The sequence below is a fragment of the Augochlora pura genome, chromosome 10 (assembly GCF_028453695.1).
Source record: "Augochlora pura isolate Apur16 chromosome 10, APUR_v2.2.1, whole genome shotgun sequence".
Lineage (NCBI taxonomy): Eukaryota > Metazoa > Arthropoda > Insecta > Hymenoptera > Halictidae > Augochlora > Augochlora pura.
The window spans coordinates 4,250,705-4,256,563 of record NC_135781.1 but is presented as its reverse complement, the minus strand read 5'-3'; positions in this window follow the sequence as shown (position 1 = coordinate 4,256,563).

The following is a 5,859-nucleotide window of genomic DNA, read 5'->3' as shown; positions in this document are numbered from 1 at the left end:
CGTTTCGGGCCATTGCGAATTCATTGGTGACGCGTGGAGCACGCCCACGTGCCACCTCACCTGGACCTCCTCCGCCGGTGAACTCGGCTAGAACCCAGGCACGAGGTGATTATTAAAGCATCGAGCTCGAAGCTAAAGGATCGTCTCCGTGGGCGGGGGATGAATCTTTGACGATCGGCGACGGTTTTGATCGTGTCACATCTTCGATCACCGGACAATGCTTAAATCGTGTTAAAAAAAGTCTGTTTGATACGGTAACTTCGTTAACTACGTTTATTTTCCGCTCTGTTGCACCTTTGTTGAGTTATTGAAATTATTAAGAGAAAATATCGAGCTTCGTTTCATTTCCTATTATCACATATGATTTAGACGATTTTTATTTCCTATAAAATATTGACTAAAGCAGAGTTAATTCGCTTTTATTCCTTTTATTTCTTAATAAATTATTATTCTTATTCTGTTTTCCGTTCTGTTGCACCTTTGTTAACTCATTGAAATTATTAAGAGAAAAACTCGAGCTACGCTAAATTTTCATTAATTATATTTGATTTGGACAATTTTTATTTCGTATAAAATATTGACTAAAGCAGAGTTAATTCGCTTTTATTTCTTAATAAATTCTTATTCCATCGCCTTCGCATTCGATTACTTTCGGTACCCTCCCCTCCCTCCCATCGCCGCGCCGAAGGTCCCGGTAGACCGCGGCCAGAAGTTCGACGTAATATTGTTTAGATTTAATCCGTGGCGTACAACCATCCCCGTTGTGTGCTCGCGACGGATAAGATCGCGAATAGCGTGCGCGCGGCCGGAGTTGCAAAGGCGCGGGATCATAAAGGCGAGGGGGGCGCGCGGCGCGGTCATATGACCGGCGTTAAACCCGACTTTCAAGCAGAAATTAGTTGTGCTTACAAGGGGAGAGAGAGAGAGAAAGACAGACAGAGAGAGAGAGAGAGAGAGAGAGAGAGAAAAGAAGGAGGAGATAACGGGGGAAAAAGTAAAACGGAACCACTACGGCCGAGAGTATATACTGTGCAAGCGGAGAGAGAGAGCCCGGGCCGCCGAAAGTTCAGGAAGATCGGCGGTGATACACGGCCGCCCGCCGCTTGCTTGTTCGAAGCCACCGAATATGCAGATAAAGCACGTATCTCCGCGGGAACGATGCTCCGGCGGGTAACTCGCGTCTATTAAATTCTCGGCTCTGGCCTATCCGCGACATCCAGCCGTCTTCTTTCCGGAGGCGTTCGTTCCGCTTCGGCAGATTTCTCCAGCGGGATGCTTCGTCGGGGGCGGATTCGAGTCCCCATTGGCAGCGCCGTTTTAATCGGGAGAAGGAGTGTAAAAAAATATGGAAAACAACTGGTCGAATACAAATTTAGCTAGATCGATATTTATTTCTAATAAGATTCTATTCGAACAAGAATTTATTCGATTTTAATTGGACAGGACGTAGATTCTTAGGAATTGAAATTCGTAAAAAGGAATTTATTTATATAGAAATTTGTACAGATAATACTCGATTTAAATGAAAATGGTAATACGTGAAGTGCTTTGTTATCAAAATAAATTTAGAAATAGATTAAATTAAATTACACGTAATAAATTGAATTCTATAAAATATAATTAAAATAAATTTGAGAATAAATTCTATTATTACTTTATTATTGAAATATTAACTGTTACTTTTGGATAGATTGATCATTAATTCATACATAAATAATCGTTCTAAAAACTACAAAGGCAGTTTTATACAACTAATTGAAATTGCAGTAAAGATTAAAATATCCCTATAAATAGATCCTTATTATTCGAACAATATTCCACTATCTATTGCAATAGCTTATTCGAGTAAAAAATGACCTCAAAGCCTCGCCACGATAAATCATTTTAGAACGTCACGGCTCAAATAAAAAAGCGATTCCTAAAATCGCGCGGTCAATCGAAGACGTCGGGAACGGTCTCTTAATCATGGAAGAATTCGCGGCGATTTAGGTGGTTCACCCTTGTCTATGTACAAACAAGCAGGCAAAAGAGTGCGACTCTCGTTCCGCCATCGTGTCGTGGCACGCACGCCCGTCGTACGTGTGTCGAATTGGATTCGCGCTTAGTTAGCACTTAGCTACGAAGGCGAGACGGCAAGAACGGCGACAAGAAAACGGGGGAAGCAACGGGGGGAGAAGGAGATCCATAAATTATTGCGTAGACTGATAGATAGATTGTTTTAAGTAGATTGTTTGATAGATTGATAGGTAGATTGTTAGATAGATTATTAGATAGATTAATAGGTAGATTGTTAGGTAAATTACTAAACAGATTTATAGGTAGATTATTAGATAGATTGTTAGATAGATTAATAGGTAGATTATTAGATAGATTGATAGGTAGATTGTTAGCTAAATTGTTAGATAGATTATAATATAAATCGTTAGATACATCATGAGATCGATAAATAAATAGATAGACAGATAATTAACACAACGCTACTACAAATAAGCTGTCTAGAATATTTAAACCTTGGTTACTAAAAATATTTGTTAGAAATTTTTGTGTTTGGAAACATACTTCATGAGAATTATTATTAAAAAAAATTGCTAAAGTAATGATAGAAATGAGATAAATGAACATTAAAATGAATGAAATTAAAAGATATATTCAGAAGAATTTTATTCAACACATTATATGACATTATATTATAAATATGAGCCTGTCAATTTGATTAATTATTGTACAAGGTATCTGCTTTCATTATTTCGTAAACTCAATGCTAAATAGAAAGAGAGAGAGAGAGAGAGAGAGAGAGAGAGAGAGACAAAGGGAAATCGAGAAAGAAAGACCGTCAGATTCAAGGAACACGGAGAGTAAAGCCGAGAGAAGATCAACGAGAGGACAGAGCCGTTCGGATCGAGGAAAGCGAGATGGATCGCGGCGAGGATCAAGCGACGCGATGCCAGGGAGGAGAGATCGAGGGGAACACCACTGAGTTGTCGCGTTTATTTTGAGCCGGCGAAGGCTGAATGCCGGATTGCGCGGTCGCGAATTCTCGCCGATTCGACGGCCTTTCCTCCTCTCTCTCTCCCTCTCTCTCTCTCTCTCTCTCTCTCTTCTCGCCGCCTCTCACTCGGTGTACCGTAATCACTCTCGCTATCCTCATTTTCTCTTTGCTCGTTGCCCGACACCCATCGCTCGTTAATTACCGATTTCATTAGCTTATAACCCGCCGAGAGATAGACTAGCGGCGATCGATTACCTGCCGTCGGGAAAATTCCGTTCTCAAGGAGAGAACGAGAGAGAGAGAGAGAGAGAGAGAGAGAGAGGGAGTGAATGAGAGATGATTCTCACCCCCAGCGGTCCTAGTTGCGGGATCGTTAAATAGAGAACAGCGTTTGCGGGTTTCCTCGGGTTCGCGTAGGTCAAACGTATCTACGAGTTCTAACTTTGTTGCGGATAACTACGTGAATCTGATGGAAAGTGTCCAACCCTTTTAAATTGAGGAGGGAAGTTCCGCATATTACAGGCAATTTGATGATAAATAATAATTCGCCGATCAATAAGAAGCGCAGAATTATGTATCATTTTATACGTTTAGCGTTTTCGACGTATTCTTTAAGACAATTCTTCTACTTAGCTTTTTATAAATATTAATGAAAAATCGAGGGAATATAACAGTGTGAACTAAACGCGTCGCTAAGAGCTAATTTGTTCACCGACACCTCATAATCAGTCATAATCGTGATTAAACTAATGCTTCGTAGATTCCACAGAACTCGTGGAATAAATAATTATTTAATTATAATTGTTACAAATATAATTGCAGGTAAGACAGTTTACTACAACAAACATTGCGAAGTGTTCGTGTCCATGCACGTTACACCTGTTTCTAAAAGCTCCCGATGAAAATCAAGCGTGAGATCAGCCTTGCCAACCCTAACCAAAGGGGCGAAAAGTCACGCATTTGATGCGAGAATGATAACCAGACTGCGTATCTTTATGCATTCGTGTCACGTGCAAATTCTTAAAACGCATGAAAATTGTTCAGATCTGCAAGATGCCCTGTTATTTTACTTTTACGAGTCGTTGCTTAGTAGTCGTCCGTTTAACCCCTTGCACTATAATAACGAGTCGGACTCGTGATACAGGCTTCACTTCAAAATCTACTAAATTATTAAATTTCTTCTACACCGAAATAAAGATAGATTCTTCTCTTAATAAAATCTAGAGATAAAAATACACAAAGACGATAAAAGAAATAAAAATCGTCTGGTATTAAAAGTATTAAGGAGAAACAAGTGCTAATCAACGAAGCGCGAAATGAATCGCAGTGCAAGGGGTTAATTCCGATATGTTAACGTACGAGAATAAGAGCTCGCATAAAGATCGGCGGTCTAATGATAACGACGCGGTGTACTCGTTACAGGTAACATTTAACGTGGGCAGAATTTAATGCGCCGGGGCTGAATGTTAATGCGCGAGGAGATTGATAAGCGGGCCGGCGGAGTTAAGGGTTGATTGCTTCGGCTGAGCGGACGGATTGTAAGGCGACCGTGCAATTTATCCGGCTTGTCCACCCCTTGGTGGCTTGCGCGCCCTATTTATTTTCAATGGAAATACGGTGTAAATGCTAAAGTGCCCCGGGGGGTGCTGCGCCGCGGCCCTAAACTGACTTAACGGTGCCCTGGATCGGGACACGGTATCCGGCACCGGGGATCTCGATTCTCGAACGCGTTTCCGCTTTGCCGGACTTCATAAACGCGCGTAACATCTTTCGCGCAATCTGAGAAACTTGTCCTTGCGTTACTTGCAACGAGAATCTGATAAATCGTCGCAAAAAGGAGCCGATTACCGTCTTTTACTTTTTGTCATTTCTTGCTTATTTTTAGTTATTATTGTCTATTATATATTATTTCTTTACCTGATTATTTTATATCTATTTTATTTTCTCTTGTCTACGTTTTTACTGACTATTATTTCTGCCTTATTATTATTTTTTACTCGTCGTCGTCTTTTACATATTATCGTTTATTTGTTATTTTTCTTTATTCCCATTTTCTATTATTATTCTATTATTTCATCTTTCATTACTTTTTACTAATTATCGCTCGTTTACTTGATTTCTCTCTCAGCGTGAAAACTTCCTATCAACGTTAACAATTCAATGAAACAATTTTACCAGCTCGATGATCGTCGTCCAGCTGGCAGGCGCGTTTCAAAATTAGAGAAAGTCGGAGGCGTCGCAATGGATCTCGGGCTAAGATGGCGAGCTATTACGCGAGAGGATCGTTAAACGGCGGGAGAGGTCGAGACGGAGAATCAGCTGAGCAGAAGCGAGATCGGCGAGAGACGAGAAGCGCCGAGACGACGACGACGACGGAGCCGGCTAAACCGCGATGCCATCTTCCCGTTGAATCACAATCGACAAACCCAATGACTCGGTTCCATTGACACTGACACACTGACATCGTTTCGCTTGTACGACACAGCCTTCGAAAGCCGCGTTTCGTTCGACGACGCGCTCGTGTGCCTCGCCTCGGCCCGACTCGACTCGACTCGCGTCGACGCGCTAATCTCCTTGAACGGATTGACAGAGGCTGCTCTGCTACCGACTGCTAACTCGGGAGACGGAATCGTCGGCTTCGCCAGATGTGTTTTCACTTCGCCATTTAACTACCGTGTCTGTTACCAGCGTTCCACGTGTCTGCTCTGCCAGCAGCTCGGAAAATATCTCCGCCACCACAATGTTGCGTCATATATATGCGCTTGATAGCGGCGACAGTCGCGGGAGATATGCTAAATGACGCGGCCTTTGAGACCGTCGTTCTCCTCGCGCGATTGTCGTTTAGGGAACGAAGTGACAAAATGTGTTAG